Here is an 18,703-nt window from a genome sequence, read left to right on the forward strand (position 1 = left end):
AAAAAAAAAAAAAAAAAAGTCTCTTAATGTAGTCATTCTTCATGTGATGACTTTGGAATATTGAAGCTGACTGTTGAGAGTTGAAAGTTTGTGCCCTTGTCTGTGTCAGACTCCAGAGCCCAGATAAACTTGTGCATGAAGTCACCAGCCCTCTGGCTGGCTGCCACCATGCGTCGGAGGGACGAGGTTGTCTCAGCAGTGTCAGGAAGGTGTTGAGAACAGGAGCTATTTTGGTGTCAGCTTTCACTCTTCCCTCCGCGCCTCCCTACGAGGATGCTTTTCCTACTGCCCAGACCAACGCAAAATCAAGTTGTTTGTTCTTTAACTGTCTGGTGGGAAACTACATTAACCCTCAGAGTAGATACCCTTAAAACCTGCGTATTTATGCATTTACTAACTTTATATGGCTGCGAGCATGGTAGTTATGCATGCTTTGTTGTTTGTAACAGCGTATTCAAAAGGGAAAGTATTTGGGATGCTTTAATCACAGCTGGCAGGTACCGGTTTCTTTGAATGTTTGCTACTGACTAGAATAGTACTTTGTGAACATTCACCAGGGTTTTGTTTCTGAAGCTGTTTATTCTGATGTAGACCTGTGATGCAAAAAAAGCCACTTCCCAACAGTTAAGTTTGGACTGGGAGGACCTGGCTGTGAAGGTGGGTCGTTCAGGATAGCATATATTTCTCCTTGCTTCAGAGGACCAACGAGAAGCCTCTTAAAGAGGTGTCCAGTTAATTTATGCCTTCTGCCTTCTTAAAGAGGCTTTCATGAAGTAATTATCTCTATCTTCATGACCTCTGTGACATGAGGGAGTAAGTAATGGTTAGTTATAGCTAAAGAAATGTAGAAATTCCCCAGCTGAATAACGTATTTGCTACAGGGAGGCAGCTAACTTATTTTGTTTCAGGTGTTTAGTTATCATTATTTATAAGCAACATTAGACATAACAGGAAAAAAAAAAAGTTGTGACAGCATATCTTTGGTGGCAAATATATCACCTGCTCCCATAGAAACTGAAATATTGCATCCCATAGCTATTAAGGTGTGCATCTCCTTACCCTCTAAAAGAGCTGTGATGGTCTCTACAAGCATCTCCAGAAAAAAGAGAGTCATGAAGCTAAAGCTGATAATAGTTCAATTTAAACTTAAAATGCTTTAACAAAAAGGAATAAGCTACTATATTGCTTCTGTCTCTTTTCTTTTTTTTCTCCAACCATATCCTTCTTCTTCTTGGTAAACAAAGAAAACAAATTGAAGCAACAGTTATTGAGTGCTGTTTAAAAAATTTGTCATCTTTCTTGCTATAAGCATTTTAACTGTAACGTGCTAATTGCTGCAGGAAATCTAGCACACTTCAGATTATTCTTCTTGAGGTTTTACATTCACATTTCCTAGAAACTTTCTTGACTTCAAAGGTCGTAGTTGCTGTTTGAGAGGAGATGCCTGCATAGTGCATTTGCTCTGTGCTTCATCTCTGCTGTATTGCTCATTCATTAAGTGAAGGAGAAACTTTTCCAATCAAGAATAATGGTCTGATAGTGATAGGACAAGAGAGAATAGTTTGAAAATAAAAGAGGGGAGATCTAGTTTAGATGTTAATAGGGCGCTTTTTACTCGAAGTGGTGAGGTGCTGGCACAGCTGCCCAGAGAAGCTGAGGTGCCCCATCCCTGGAGGTGTTCAAGGCCACGTTGGCTGGGGCCCTGGGCAACCTGAGCTGGTGGAGGGCAGCCCTGCCCATGGCAGAGAGTTGGAACTGGGTGGGCATTGAGGTCCCTTCCAACCAAAGCTGTTTTGTGATTCTAGAGTGCAGTGGGTGTATGGGATGGTAAGAGCAGAAAAGCATGTTACAAAAATCAGTGTCTCGTCTGCTGGAGTGTTTCATGTATATAATTGTCAAAGAGTGATTTCAATCATGTATGCTTAAGATATGTTTGTGTAGAAATGAATATGTTGTTAATGCTTTCAGTGTGGTACTCATAATCTCATTATAGGCCAATGGAAATACTTATATTCCTCGAGGAGTAGTGCTTTCAGAAGCACTGGCTTTGACTGCTAGCTGAAGATGGATATGTGCAGTAATCCGAGAGCCAGTAATAAACAGTGTTAGACCAGCTCTGCTTTATTAAGATATTAAGTCTTTTTTACCATTACATGTGTAAGTGCATTTCACATTAGGTTAAACCATACCAAATCTAAAAGAAAGATGATGCTTGAAATTGATGCTTTTTTTTTTTTTGTAGTCTGTTAGCAGTGAAATAGAAACTCCAGAAAATCATAGGAATTTAAGGTATTACCCAAGAGTTTATTTTGCAGGATTTGTACTTACAGGCCTTGCTGTTTTTGAAGTTGAGTAGCAGTAAGTGATATATATGTAAAGGTTTACATTAAAATGGGAAAAGTGACTTTGTGTCTTAAAGAACCTTTCACCTTTTTATTTGTATTTGGAACCAATACAACCAATTATTACTTTGATGGAATGTCAGTCTTTTTAAATGGTTCAATAGTATATCTGTAGTTGCTGCTCACTGCACATTGTTCATGGGAGATCACTAGCCTATTCCCTTTGGTTTTCTTGGAGATTGAAAGTCTCTTACATCCTTCAAATCTCCATAATTTGGAATTGGGCTGAGTGAGATGAGCCTGGCTGAGGAGGTGAGGGGTGTTCTGAAAATAAAGAAGGTCTCATTGCCTTAGCAGAATAGCAAAGTGAGATCGGAACCACGACATCCTTCCCCATACTGAGATGGCTGGTCAGGATGGGCATTGGGAAGAAGATTCCCCTCGTTGCTAAGTGGCTGATGGGACGGGACAGTGGCTACTGTGGGGCTGCTCTTCCTGTCCCATCACTTTCACTCATCTGCCACGATTTGTTATGTGGGCTGTGTGGAGCTATGTGGGAGACTTGAAGAGAGGATAAAATACGCATAGCTCTAGGCACCTATCTGTCAAATGCTTGCAGTACACAGAGGAAGAGCATGTTTTATTGAAGAGGGTGACAAAAGCAGCACAATATCTTCTCCTTTTGGTTCTTGCAGCTGTAGTATTTTGCCTTAGTTGTGTACTTGCGGAAAGGAGGTTGAAAATCAAATGGAAATATTTTTTATTTTTTCACATTTAATCCCTTGTTACAATTAATTTTAATTATTCTTAAACTTATTACCTGAGGTTTTAAGCGTGGCCTGATGGATTTAGTACAGAATGCAACTGACAAACCATAATCCTGGATGCTGTTGTCTGGGGAATCCTAGTAACAGGATTCCCATCTCTGTTTCTCATTGTCTCTCGTTGTCTCTCATGGATGTACTTCAGCCAGCTACAGGTACCAGTGCTTGCTGCAGTCTGTTCAGAGAACAGTGGAAGTTCTCAACCCAGATCCTCACTTTGTAATAAATGTTGTTTTTTTTTTTTTAATAATCCATTCCCATCCATAACAGACATTTCTTGTTGTGCCTGATACTTCTGAGATATATTGGTTTATTAATTGAATGTCATTTGTGCTGCTGATGATTATATGGCCGTGTATTTTATTGGCTGTTTATCTGTTAAGTTTTGTAGAGTGGTTTTGCTGTATCCCTTCCTAGTATCAGTGTGGATACTACAAAATCTCTATAACTAAAAAAGAATAATATCTGGAGGAAAGGCAGTAATTTAATGTGCTTAACATTTTGGAAGCTGCTAGACTAGCCCAAAGAGCAGGCTGATCTGCTCCCTGGTTAGGAAGTCTGTATGAACGCATTCACTATCCACATTGTGCAGCTTGTGATACAACTTGTATGGGTCGGTAGGGTCATTTAAATTGAGAGAAATTTGAACGTGCAGGTCTGTGTGGGTACACACTTTTTCAGAAGTTTGGGAATATTTGGCTTCTGTTTCGGATCCATGGTTATAACGAGCTCTTCTGAGATCTGGATCCTGTTTTTATAGGTAGTGATAATGAAATAGTGAGTTATTGCTATGGGGAGGCTTGTGTTTGCATTATTACCCAACAGTATGATACAGCTTCTGTCCTAAAGCATTGCCTGCCTGTATTATCTGAGCAGAAAAAGGCTAGAGAGGAAGGGGAAAAAAAACACCAAAGATTGAAGCATCTTTTATGTGACCACAGGCTGTGAGCTGAAGAGTCTATGTTTTACGGTCATAAATCATCATTGCTTATATCCTTAAATCCTTATATCCTTAAAAAGGGCAAAAAAGAATCACTGTAACTGCTCCTGCCTATGTGAGCACTAACAATACAAACTTCCCAGGGTAGGGACAGTTTTCTTCTGTCTCAGTGTCATAATTGGCACTGGGTATTTTGGGCATTGCAGTCATCCAGAACTGACTGTTCAGCTTTGTGTTTCTCACTGTGACATTCCAAAAACAGTCTAACCAGAAGATGTATGAGATATTGAAAAATTGCATCCTGTTCTCTTCCATCACTGCTCTATCAAACCTATTGCAATCCAGGCTTTCCCCACCTCGTATCTCTTTGATGTCCTGTGGAATGCAGGTTGCTGCTTTGGCCCTTGTGCCCTAGGGCTGAGTGAGGCCTGGCACACGCAGAGTGCTTGCTTTTAGTTGTAGTGGAAGGCAGAGCATGGTGGCTGAGCAGAACAGGGCTTTAAAGTAATAGATGGTCTCCTTGTCCTTCAGTGTTTTGGTGTATCATTTCTCTTTTCCTCACAGTTGTTCTTCCCTTGCTGCCACCTCAGTTCTAAATTTGTCTGTCCCATTTTCCCTTTCAGACCTATCTTCTTTCTGTTACTCACTTTCTCCAGTCAAGCTTTCTCTGCCTTTCAACTTCTGCCTGCCATTCAGCCCTCTGTGCTCTGGCATTCTTGCAGCCACAACTCTATTTTCAGTGAGGAATGTCCAAAAATAACTTGGAAGTAGAGGTGGCCAGGGGTGGCATGCAGGCGAAGAATTTAAATTCTCTTACCAAAGAGGCTTTTTGTTTTTTGTTATGACTTTTTTTTTTACTGATGGAAGGTGTCCTTGGTTTCTACACAGAAAGCTCATTTTGATAAACACAAATCTTACCCCTGACCTTTCCAAGTCTGACATCTCTGCTTTTCTTCTCTTACCTCTTTACTGAAAGCAAGCATTCCTCTTCATCTTCCTGTCATCCGCCTGTCATCTCTACCTCAGGCCTTTCCAAAGTGATTCATGAGCTTTGCTGGCTGCTTTTTGAAAACAAGGCCCCTCTCAAGTGTGTCTGCACACAACTGCTCCACATCAGCTGTGCCGTAGGGTGGCAACCTGAGGAGCTGCTCTAACCAACCCTCTGTTCTTTGCAGGTGTCTCAGCCAGCAGTGGCATAATGCTGACCCAAATCATAACAGCTTTTCTGCTGCCTACAGGAATGTGAACTGTGTGGGTGCTTGCTGGCTTGGAGTTGTGTTGATTTGCTCTTTTGTGCTGGCTACTTAGTGAATTTACTGCACTAGCTGCCTAAAGGGGACCCAGCACTTTCATGGTTGCCTTAGTTAAATCTTCACAGAGTGACAGCCAAACAGATGGTGCAGCTACCTCATAGAATCATAGAATGGCCTGGGTTGAAAAGAACCACAGTGATCATCTCATTTCAACCTCCCAAAGTGCAGGGTCACCATGCTAAAGTACATAGGGTTTGGGTTCTTTGTCTTGATAAGGAATTCTTCCTGCAGTACATTTTGAAAAGCTAGGATAATTCTTTACTATCAGCTGTGCTGTTTAGCTCCTCAAGAGCCAGTTTCTGCAAGTATTTCCTCTTTCCTCCTTCTTCAAAGCAATTTATGCTTTATTTTACTTCGGCATGACTCAAGACATGCATCAAAAGCTTGTCTGCAACTGTCTTAAATCCATTCTTAGAGTTCTACAAATACTGAATCCATTTGGTGCTGAATTAGTATTGATTCTTTTTTTTCTGCAAACTTGCTGAAATTTGATTGATACTTCTCTCATGTCCAAGAAGTAGATACATCTGCAGCTCTTCTAGCTTTGTGGAACATCCTACTGAGGCAGTAGGAGCCTACATAGAGCTTTTTTTCTTCTGCTTGCCAAAAATCATGCAGGAAATTATCAATGTATATAAATAACTCTTGGTGAGGAATAAAGGAAAATGGAGCCAGTCTCTTTTCATTTGATATTCTGTGACAGCACAAGAGGCAATTGGCACAAGCTGAAACACAGGAATTCCGATGTAAGCAATAATTTATTATTATTTTATTTTTTTTAACTGTGAAAATGATCAGATGTTGGCATGAGTTTCCCAGAGATGTCGTGGAGTCTTCAATTCTTGAGACCTTCAGCAGCTGCCTGGACATGGACCTGGGTGACCTGTTTGGCCTGATGGACCCGGAGGTGCTTCCAGGTTCATCTGTTTCTCAGTTCTGGTTTTGGATATCTCCACACAGCTGAGCAAGCAAGGCCACTCAGTGCTAGTGAAATTGCTTTTTCTTTATTAACTATGCTATCCAAAACTACTTTGTGTTTCTACCTATTCTTATATATGAGTGTGTACGTGTATAGACATTTGTATTCACTTACCTATTGCTAGCTTGTATATAAACATAACTGTCAATCAGGACAAGCTAGGAGATCAGGACAAGCTAGAAAAATAAATGGAAGAGAGATTTAAAAAAAATATTATTTCCTTAAGCAACTGTTTCAAGTAGGCCACACTTATTTTCTATGCTTTACGCAGACATTGTTAATCTTAGATAATTTCCCTTCTACAATGATATATTATGTAATTGCATTCAAAAACATTATATAAAATTGCTTCAGAGAAGGCTTTAACTTTCTTAGATGTTTTTTGTTGGGCACCACTTACACAGAATTATGTCTTTGTGAAGGACCATGTTAAACTTAAGTGGGCAGAAAGTGCACAGAAGGAAATCTGCATGTGAGAAAGGCGAATAAAAGGCTGTGGGCCAGAAGAAGGAGGTGGCCCCTCAGCTGGACTCCTCTCCAGCATAATACAGCTCTGAATTAGGCAGCAAACATGGAGAAACTGGCCTGCTTTGAGAACACACTACAGACACTTCGTTGTTATGCAAATACTTTGTGGAGTCCTAAGAGCAGGTAATTAGGGTTGTGCTTGTACTCAGCCTGGTTTCTGCAGACTGTTTGTGGGTCTGACATCACTGCTGAGAACTAGAAGGCTGGACAAAACTGATACTAAAATTGTGTTTAGTCCTTGGGTGTGTATAAGTAAAGTAGCAGATGACCCTCGAGGCAGTGCTGGAGGAAGCTGTTAGGGCGTCCTTCTTAGTATTAGTTGGGTAACTGGAGAAGGAAAAGGGATCTGGCAGAGCTCTTCATCCTTCAGTCATGACTTTTGCTGTATAATATTAATAAGGTTCCTTTCTCCTTTTCAGTCCCCACTAAAACAATTTTCTCCTTGTTTAAGTGGTCACCATTGTTAGTATTACATTGCTTGGGGTTCAGAGGTAGCCTTTTGTTTACATCTTGCCCAAGACAACTGGCAAAGAGTGCAGATCTGAGGTTTTATATTTGAAGTAGCAGAAATTTTATCTTTGTTCTGATACACATTCGGATTTTTACTGTTTCAGTATACACATTTTCTGTTCTGATGTGCTGCGTTGGAATACACTGTGGGATTTACTTTTTCCTGCTTATTTACAGGTTCTGACATAACATCTTAGAAGTTGTACATAGTCATTTCTTGCAGTGGAGGCACTTGAAAAAATAAAAATAAATCTGTTCTGAAGATGAAAGAAACCAATCTCTATTTATGAGAGCTTCCTTAGCTGCTTGCTTAACACATCAGCTTCAATCACATCCAGGAGAAAATCTTAAATTTTATTTTTTGTTGAATTTTCAAAAACTAATCAGATAAATCCTTTTAATCCTAATCATAAAGTGTACAGGTTTGTGTTTTTTTGTTTTTTTTTCCCCATTTGTTTCTTTTTAGTTTAGCTTTTAGGCCCTTTACACATGATGAGATTATTTTCCTTGGTCCCTACAGCTGTCTTTTGAAAATCCTTTGGAGGTAATCTGTAATAGTGAGGAAGTTGTACCTTGTTGGATGTCACAAGCATGCATGAAGAAGCAATGAGTTAGTACTGGAGGGTTGAGTCCTCTTTCCCTGCTCTCAATTTCCTTTCCCATGCATACATTTTAGAACCATACCTTCGTCTCTGCCTTCCAGCCCCTTCCCAAATTCACACATTCTGTGAATTTTGCTTTCAAGGACTGTTTGGCTGTCTGGAGCTAGAAGAAAAGGTCCTGTTCAATTTTGTAAACTAAAAAACTTGCTTCTCATTCCCTAGATATGATGCAGCTAAAGAAGTCGCAAATATTTGATATGAAATCCTTCAATAAATTGGGATCTGCCCTTAAATAAGGCTGCCGTGCAAGTCAATAACAGCCCCCCTGATATTGGCAACAAGAACAGGGTTATCACCACTGTGACCATTGCCTTCATGCCTGGTTCTGCCCTTCCCAGCTCTGCAGGGCAGGGGTGACAGCCATGACAGAAAGGGTTTAGTTACTTGTGGAGTTCTCTGTAAATAAAGCAGGGAAGGGATTTGTTAGGGCTGGGGATTTGATTCTCATCTCTTCACAGTGGTTGTAGCAGTTTGCTACTTCTGGCAGTGATGTGCAACAGCGTGAGAAATGCCTTCTTTTCCTCACAGCTGGAAAGGAGTTACCATTAAGCACAAGGATGTTGTATCAGACCTTTTTTTTATTTTTTATGAATGCTTTCTTCCTCAAACCTGCCAGTTACAGACCCCAAACTGCCAAGCACGGGTGCATTTAAAACAACAACGATAATCACAAATTGCACAAAGGCAGGACCTCATCAGATGCTCTTGGAAAGGACTCTTGGATAGAGATCTGACTTATTAAGATAGCTTGAGATTATTACAGTGTTTGGTTTCTTTTGGTCAGAAATACCAACGAAAGCGCAGCTTCTCACCTTGCACTGTGCCATCAGGCCTTTTGGAAGTTCAGGGTACTTTTCAGAGGACAGAAATCCAGGGACAGTGAGTCTTAGGGGATCCTCATTTCTTTTTTGCTTCGAAACAGAATTGTGTGTGTTGTGTTAAGAAAATAAGCTGCTAATACTGAAGAACAAGCAGGGGCTTATTTTTACTATTGATTGATTCAGGTTTTCATACTTGTGGGAGAAATTAGATGGCCCAGTTACAAAAGCAGAACTGATACATCATTAAAAAAAACTGGATTTTTCCCTTGCAAAGAGCTAGGGAATGCTAGGTGTAATTCTGTTTCAGTCCCTATTGTATCTAGCGTGATTGCAACATAGTCTTCAAGTCTGGGGAGATTTCCCTAACATCCCTATTTCACATGAGCTGTCATCTGAGGTGGCTTGCATTTCTTTGAAAGCACAAAGTCCTTAAATAATTTGCATTAGTTCTGAATGGTTGAGTTACCTCTAATATGGTTTGATTACAATCTTTATTACTGTGTAGCTGTAATTTTGTCTGTATATGTTGTAAGTATATGAAAGCAGAGTTAATATTAAATAATCTCTTCTAAGTTATCCTCTGCTCAGCTGATATCTCAAATTTCTTTGTAGGGTCTTTTAAACCCCTGAAGTGTCCTAGTATTTCTTATCAATAAGGGTCACTTTCTTAGGTAGCAAATGCAATTGCTATTAAGTTAATCTACTGAGAGCCTTATGTCTTAAGGAGTCCTTATGATGAACTTTTCATACAAAGTGAGCTCTTAAATTGGCTTCTGAAATTTCTCCTTAAGGTAAAAACCCTGCAGTCCACATGAATCAGAAAGTATACTTCTCTTCCTGCCTTATACCTATTAATCTTTTAGCATAGTAATGAAAAATGAATATATAAAAAAGCAGTTGTTATTAGTGGAGCAAAACCTGGTCAGTACATCTTAGAAATAAAGCAGGGCTCTCAAGGATCTTGCAGCCAGGTGCAGTCTGTATCTTGAAGTTCTCCTGGTGCTGCATGCCCAAGATGCAGCCTTCCCCTGTTTGCCCATCCACGTGTCTCACCTTACTACAGAAGTAGCTGACCATCACTTTTCTAGCCTGCATGAAAGCAGTCTTGTGCCATTTACATCAATTTTGAATATTGCATGAAGGGAGCATTTCTGAAGCCTGTGCACTTTGATTATATCAATCCTCTTTACATCATCTTGCTGGTTCATTCTTTGTTGTAGCCAGTACTAAAACTCTCTATTTGATACCCTTGCATTAGCTATCATCTCTCATTTGTGATCCGAATGCTGGTTTTCAGTCTCCGTAGTGCCGTGTTAAGTCACCTTGCTGTTATGCTTTCCAACCGTTGTGTTTTTGGTCTGTTTCGCATCCTTTCAACCTGGGAAGAGTTAACATTGTTAAATCAATTCAGTGTGCTCTGAGATAGTGGTCTTTTAGTTTACCTTATATCACCAAGCAGTCTCACAAAATGAGTATCAACTTTTCAATGAAGACATAGAAAAAGGTTTTCTTGTACTTGTAGCAAAACATCTCAAGAATCCTGTCTGCTAGAAAGGCTTTTCTGTGCAGATGTTAGGCAAAAGCTCATAACACAATGGTAACTTGAAGTGTCTTCACTGATTAGAAAGAACAGTTTTGGTCTAGTGGTATTTCTAGATGAGTGCATTTGCATGCCATGAGAATTATCATCAGTTAGAAAAGCAAATTGTCTGTGAAGGAAAATGAAGAGTAAAGTCCATAGACTATAAGAGACAGCTTGAAGAATGATGAAATAACATACAACTTTTCATGGTTCTATTTGACAGTGAAGGTCTGAACCAGTATGTATTTTCTGATGCTTTCCAAAATAATTTGTGCAGGTACCTATATTTGGACTGTGGGAGCAGAGATAACGGTGTCATTTTGGCAGACTTGAAACACTGCTTCATGGCCTAATAAGAGAGGAGGATGCCTTGCTTCGGGAACCAGAAATTGCAACAATAATGGCACTTCTGTTCTACTGACTAAGTACTTTTCTTCATGTACAAAATGGGAATGACTAGTCCAACCCACAGAGTGGCTCCAAGCATTAATTAACTCTGTTCAGTGCTGTTCTGGAAAGCAAAGGATTTTAGTTGTTGTCCTTGGTGTTTTGTGTTGATTTTAATGGATGTCTGAAAGTCTGAAGTCTAGTTTTGTTTGCCAGAAACTGTGCTACATTTACGAGCTCCCAGAGAAGGCAGTTGACAATGCAGTGGTCATGGCATTTAAAAGAAATCAATAAAATAATTGTCTTATTTATTGGGACTTCTACCTGTATTTTCAGTGTTCACACAAAAACATGTCAGAGTGCATAGCTGTTAGCGCTATCCCAGGATCTTTAAAACTAATCAAAAAATAGCCAAATGTTAACTGCCATTACATATTTAACAGATAAATAATGGATTTCTTGCTTAAGACAGTTACTTCTTTTCAGTAAATTAGGAGGGCAGCAGGTCCCATGGAGGCCCTGAGATGGAGAAGTTTCTAAGACACTGTTACAGAGCTCTGCTTACTTCCACAATACTGTCATAAATAATACTGTGCGGTGATGGCTTGGAGCAGAAAACTTGTTCTGAAAAAGTACTGGGTACTAATTCATGGGGAGGGAGGAAGAATAAAATTAAGGAATTTGCTGTATTAAAGGTGGAATTAAGCATAGGAAACCAATGCACTTCAAAATTCAAATATAACTCTGGCATGTGATGCTGTTTCCTAGAAATGTGGCATCTTTTTTTGGGCTTCCAGTTGGTACAGCATTTGTTTGTCTTATTTCTTTTTTAATTATAAAAGTAACGTGAGAGAAATGCAAATGGAACAGCCTCAGAAAGTGCATAAGGGCTGGGCTGATTCCCAGCTCTGGCTATGTCCTTCCATTGCAATGGGAGTATGTGGTTTAGAGCCTGTTGCACTATCATAGCCTGGGTGTTATTTCTGTATTGACTCTTCTGTGGGGTTGAAGCATCTATAGCAGAAAATACTCATTTTCAAATATGACTTCCTTGTATCATCTCTTGATGTTTATATAAATTACGGATACTGGTAGTTTACAGAAGAGCCATAGAATAGTATTTGTTCCTTGTAAAAATTTGCATTTAAGCATACGTGTGGTTACCAGGTTTTGAAAGTCTGGAAACAGTAGCCAAGATGGTATGAGGTCACTGTGCAATTTTGCCATCACTTCCCACTGATACTGATAACAGGTATGAGAATTGCGTGTGATAGTCACTGCTATGCATTGCATGGCTCAGAAAAACAAGCAGCTTTGCGTGTCTTTAGAAACCAGTATCTACCACAGAAGGGCTGGGGGCAGCATCTCAATCTTGATTGCTTCTTCTTCAAGCACTACTTCAGGCAGTGGTGCTTTGGTAACCAAGGGAAGGGTGGAGCCAGCCAGTTTACAATTAAAATTAATCTCGTTAGCGGGTGGGTTGTTCTGCCTCACTTTGGATCTCAGAGTTTCGGGGTAGGAGATCAAGTGGCAAGCTGGGAAGGTGAGGAGATGCACACTGGTGTCTGGGGGCTCCAGGTTGAGACATCCAAAAAGGCAATTACACCTCCTGTGCCTATGGTTTTAGAGATGTATGTGTCAGGTTCATAGTAAAACACTTCAAAATTATATTCTCTGTCTTACCCTGGGACTGTCCTTGGAGCAGGAGGAGCTGAGGCTGCCCGTCAGTCAGGCATCAGCCATTTTGCCAAGTGTCACTTCCAAGGTGATGGAGTGGTGCCTTGACTTTCTCGGTAAGCTAGCTTTGTAAATCCAAAACTCACTTACACTGTCACAGCAATTCCATTATTTTAATGCACATAAGTATTATCCTTGAAAGAGAGGACGCTATTTTAAACGCTCCTCTGATGTATAGTGAAATTCTACAGTAAAAACTTTTCTATCCTAGGACAAGCAATCCAACATGTAGCAAAAGGAACTTTGCTACCGCTGCCCAGTTCCCCTCCCTTGCTGAAGGAAGAACATGCTCCTGAGGATCATCAAATAGACATAACCATTTCTATACCATCCCAGCAGTTTGCATAGTATAAAACCAGCCAGATTGTGAACCATTTTAGCTGTCAATGTGCTGGCTATTAAGATATAAATTCTATGTCAGTATTTCAAATTATTTCCCATAAATAATGATTTACATATAAGGGTTACGTTCAGATTGTTGCAGCTTAAAATTGGTTGATGCCACATGAATTTTTATCATTGAATTGCAATGCCCTTGTTGGCAGTAATTTAGTTTTGGTGTTTGATTTATTTTCCAGCACTTTAGTTTTGCAACTTGTATATATTGTATGACAGAAATGCAGCTATGTGGGACTCTGTAATTCAGAGCCATTAGTTTTCATCAACAACTGTGGGTTCTCTTATGTTTTCCCTGTTAGTTAATATGCAGATGTTCAGATTTCCAGAAGATGTTGTTGTTTTTTTTTTTAACCTTATGGTATGGTTAGGATAATCCAGAAGTAAGGATGTGACCTTTGAAACAGCCAGGTTGGCAGCAGGCTGTGATAGCTCAAGGTTTAGTTGGAATTTCATCAGAATGTGTTTTTTCTCACAGTATACACAAAATGATCCGATGTTTTTGTTTTGTTTTGTAAATTGCATAAAACTAACAATTCAGAGAAGATTATGGTTATGTATTTTGTAATGTACTTACAAGGATATGTGTTTGATAATGCCTTTGAACTTAGTTTTTCTGTGACTTGAGTGTCCACAAGTGCAGGACTTCTTTCTTGTTATTGGAAGGGTAAACTTGCACAGTTAGATGATCTCTACCATGTGTGAAAATCCCTGAGCCACCAATTTTATTTTATTTTTTTGTTATAACCTGGAAACAGCAACAAGATGGAATGGTATCCACAGGTGAAAATCACTGCTAAAACAGCCATTTGAAGTCAAGAGGTCATTCAGTCTATAGATGGCCAACACTAGATTGGAGCTTTATGTGTAATTTCACTATGATGTCCCATTCATGAGAATGTTTTTTTGAGATTAGGAAGAACTTTTCTCCCTCACCCCCAACATAACGACAAAAGCAGTGCAGCAAAAGGTCACTAATACCTAAATAAGTGTATTCAGATTGGAAACTGTAGTTACATAAGTGTGTATATGTTTCATGCTTTAACTGATACTGTCCCAGGTGAGAAATCTAATGATCAGGGGAGCAATTGTTTCTTAATATTCTCCGGATGTGATTTTTTTGGAAAGCAGGGGGTGAAGAGAAGCAAGAATCCACATTTCTGGTTCAGTTGCTACAACTTGATGTGGTAAAGGAAGACAATGAGCAATCCTGTGCTTATGTAAGTCTTTTGGGAGGGGTTTGCATAGTGTTTTTGGATACTGTTTCTTCTTTTCCCTCCAGCTTTCTGAAAGGAATATAAATTATAGTGAATTATTTCAACAAATTAATCTAAAATGCTTTGGCATTAACTCCCAACTGTAAATGATAGCTTCATCTAAAATAATAAAAACCAGTCAGGTCAAAATTGGAGAAGCTGGAATATTTGACATATTCTTCCAGTGATAAAAATGAATAAAAATTCATAGTAACTTCCTTTTTAAAAAATATCTCTAATTTCACAAATCATTGAATTCAGCACCAGACTTAGTATGCTGGCACTACTGGCAAGCAGTATTGCAATCCAATATATCTAACTCTTGTTGACACAACTGTAAACTGGTGACATTTTCCCCTTAAATTTCAATGCAGCATGAGTCAGAAAAAGTTCATGTTTATAGTCTCAATAATATTAAGAGATTTTTATGAACAGTGAGTCCACAGCAATACCCTGGGGAGGTTGTTACAGCAGGGTTATGACAAAAAAATATTTGTATACAATGAGATGCTATCTCTTAAAAGAAAATATCCAAATATAAGTCTTCAAGATTTTGACTGCAAATACTTGATGCCATTTGAATAAAGCCAATTGTGAAAAAACTTCCTGAGTTAGACAAGGCTCCTTGTCCTCATAGGGTTCTGCAGTAACCCCTGCATGAATGTGCTGCATGGTGAAGCTGTCTGGGGAGGGTTGGCTGTAGCAAGGATGTTTCCCATCAGGGCGATGATTTTTTTCTGAGATACAAAGAAACTCACATTTTTATCTAATCGGTGTGAATATGGGACAGATTCTCTGGTCTGTGTGGATGTGATGGCTGTGAAGATGATGTCTTTTGAACATTGAACTTTATATGAGACTGTTTTTAACTTGAATATCCTCAGCTTGAATATTGTCTGATCAAGGATGGCAGGTTGACTTTTAGGGCATCTAGTGCTATTTAACATGCCTCAGGGTACATGAGGCAGCATGACGGGAAGGATCCTGGAATGTAAGAAGCTCCCTGACGAAGGTCTCAGTGTGTTTTGCATAGAAAAAGGAAAGATAAGGAAAGGGTGTCATCTGCTTGTGACAAAAAAAAAAAAACTAGACGTGGAGCGTTAAAGCTTTCTGTGTCTGTTAAGTGGAACTTAAGAAACTTAAGAGCAAGTCATGCTTTTTGTTGCAGGTGGTGGTGATTTTCTTTTTTTCCTGGATCTATTCTTGCCTAAGAAACAAAGCAATTTCTCTGTATTTTTAGTAATATTTTTTTAAAAGCTGTAGGAATAGTTTTAAAAAAAGAACAAACTCAACTGAAAAGGCAGGAATTTTTGTAACTTTCTTGGTTACTAACTTGATTATAGTGGATGTAAAAAGTGGTCCATTTTAGTAGTGCATTATGTTACCATGGTAACATAGACTTACTAATTTAGAAACCCTTCGGGCTAGTTTTGAGAACACTAACATTGCACTAGTGTACCAAAACATGAAAGGACTTATTGTCGAGGTAGCTGCTAAATGTTTAGGATGAACCCTGCAGATAATTGTGGATTTTTTCCCCTCTCAGTTTCCATCAGTATGCCAGAGAATCATTTTATTATATTAAAAAAAAAATAAAAATCTATGACCAGAAGACAGTTATTATTCATTTACCTTCATGGTTGCCACGTTTTTCTTATTAATTTGTTTCCTTCTTGGAGTCAGACCTTTGGGCCTCCATTGTGAAGCTGCTATAACAGATACATGTTTTATGTTCCCAATAAACAGACAGTGTTTTGAGGGCAATTTGACTCATTCTGGGACTTCTGTGAAAATAATATGTATTTTGTTTGTCAGTGACTGTATATCATTCTCCAAGTCCTGGATATCAACAAATTCTGCATCATTCTGTTAGCATATGATTGCGAATTCTTTCTAATGGTACTGATTTTTCCCAGCTGTGCTTATACTGGGGAGAGTCCTACTACCAGTTCTTTTCTGCATATTGGAAAAAAACAAAAGCTAGTGATTGACATGTACTATTCAAATGCTGTGCAGCTACTAATCTACTTTTTATTTTTTTGCTTTATTATATTAGTTGAGAATTAGAATCCCCTTCAGTAGAGAGGAAGAAATGTTAATATTCAATGAGAACACCAATGCGTGCTTCATGAGGTCTGTCTGCATCACTTTTTTTTGCTTCATCTATCATTTCCATTATTTTACTGAAAAAGATGAGCTGTTAGACTCTTTGCTGTGGGTAAGTTCCTATGCAGCACCTGAACTACTTGTGCCTGTTTCTGTAACATCCTGTGAGGCTGCTGCAAGCCCTTGCTGAAGTCAGTGAGAACTGTGGCTTGTGGAACTGGCCTGAATTTAGAATGTAATTTTGTCAACAGCAGCTCAGGCAAAATTGAGATTCTAGATTGTGAGCTTTTACTGAAGGAAAAAAAAAATATATTGGCATTTCTGGTTCTTCTGCTTGTAAGAATGACTGTGAAACTTGCTGGAGCAGCCACAGAGCTCAAGGATGTTGGTACCAGCTGTGGAGAACATTCCCTTTCAAGCAGGATGGCTGCAGCCCATGTCTGAAGGTTGTTAGGTATAATCAGCACTTTAAGCAACGTATGCAGGAGGCAGATAGCTGTGTTGAATGAAACAGTTCAAATAAATAAATCTTTGCTAAATTGACCAAACTTACAAGAAGAGAATCCAAGTTTTACACAGTAAAACACAGCCAGGATTGAGCAGGCTACAAATGGCACAGGGGAACTGCGTTCATGACACACTGCTGAGGTTTCCCAGCTGTGCTTCAATTGATCCCTCCTGCCACCTACCATTTCCTTCCCCCTGGAAAGTAAGGAATATTTAAAACTTGAATTACTTTATTTAGCAAGAGTAATTCTGTATTTCCACATACTGTGATCCTCACAATAGCAGCAAGACAGGCACTCTTATGTTATTTAGAGCTATAAAAAAAATAAAATGTAACAATCTGTCTTTACCAGCATTAAATGCATTGTGATTTAAAGGTATAAAGAAGAAAACAAGGCCTGCTTCTGAGCTGTCGGGCAGCATATAAATACAGAGGCTAGTTTTGTTCTTTCCAATCTTAAACCAGGCTGTGGCCACCTGCAGCCCTTCTGTCTAGATAGAGGCAGCTTCTGGACAGGCTGTGAAGTGCAGGCAGGAGCAGCTCTGTCCTCACCTATCCCCGTCCCGTTGCCTTCCAGGAAGATTTTGATGCTCAGTTCACTACTCTTCAGTTGTGATTGTTCCCCACTAGCCTCTCCATCCCTTTATTAAAGGATATATGAAGCATCACATCTGACTGAACAAACAGACCCTCTCCACCAAACATCTTCCACCCTCCAGGAAAGCCTTCAATTTTTCCAGCAAGCTCATTCTTTCCCTACTAGTTGTTGATACATAGCCAGATCACTTCACAGCTGTACTGCAGGTAATTCAGTAGGAAGAGTCAAGTCATTTATTGCTGAAGCACAAAGTTTCCTTCCTGCATCACCAACACTGAGGTGCTGGGGACCGTCCCTTCCCACACAGCAGCAGGACCTTTACGTAGGGCCTTATGGTGCTGTCCAGTGAGTGCTGAAGGTTTGATATTGAGCACTGGTACAGGCCAGAGTGGTTGGGTTTTTAATCAGAATGTCCCAGACTCCTTTGAAAAACATGTTATTTGGGTGATTTTTTTAGTTGTATGCTGTTCTGCAAAGGCAGTGTGCATCCTCTTTGTGCTAGAGTATTTTTCTTTCTGGTTTCTCCTCCACCGTGTAAGTTATTATGGTACCTTATCTACCAGCCATTTTCATTAGGAGAGATGCTTTGGAGAGATGCTCAGTCAGAAATTTTGTTCCTTATGTCATGTGCTTCTATATACCTATGTGTTAATACTCATTATGCCTGATGAGGCTGAGCAGAAGACTTGAATCCTGTGAGTTTACTTTCATGGTGGTGACACAAGTTGCAAGTTTTCTCATAGTCTAGCAAAGGAATAGACAGAAAGCAGAGCTGTTGTCAGGGCTAGAATTAACATACCATATGCTGTCTACATCACCTTTGTCTCGTAGAATTGTTTACTTTGGAAAAATCATCAGAAACAGTCGTTTTTGTTTTTTTTCAAACACAGATCTTAAGCACAAATAGTTTTTGTTTGCTTCCTCACGTTCCTCCTGTGTGTATGTACAGGAGCAGTCCTGTTCTTAAGCTAGCAAATTAAAAAAAGCCCTAATTCTTCAGGTGCTAAAGCTAATCTAACTGCACTTCTTTTTGAAGATTTTTTTTTTTGCTACTTCTCACATTTTAAAGCAACCAGTAGATTGTTTTTCTTGAATATAGAGAAAATAATCACTGACCCATGGATCTGTTACTTATGTTTTCTTTTGTTTCTCCTTAGTTTGCCATTTCCCATTGCTTTAGTAAAGAAATCAGTCTGAGCTTATGAGATTCCTTT

At 39.3% G+C, this 18,703-nt stretch overlaps 1 protein-coding gene across 4 annotated transcripts in view; it reads left to right on the plus strand.

Moving 5' to 3' along the window:
• FAM110B (family with sequence similarity 110 member B) overlaps window positions 1-18,703 on the plus strand; it is a 75,695-nt gene that overhangs the window by 22,825 nt on the left and 34,167 nt on the right. The window lies entirely within an intron of this gene.

Source organism: Meleagris gallopavo, chromosome 3 (assembly GCF_000146605.3).
Source record: "Meleagris gallopavo isolate NT-WF06-2002-E0010 breed Aviagen turkey brand Nicholas breeding stock chromosome 3, Turkey_5.1, whole genome shotgun sequence".
In the NCBI taxonomy this organism is placed as follows: domain Eukaryota; kingdom Metazoa; phylum Chordata; class Aves; order Galliformes; family Phasianidae; genus Meleagris; species Meleagris gallopavo.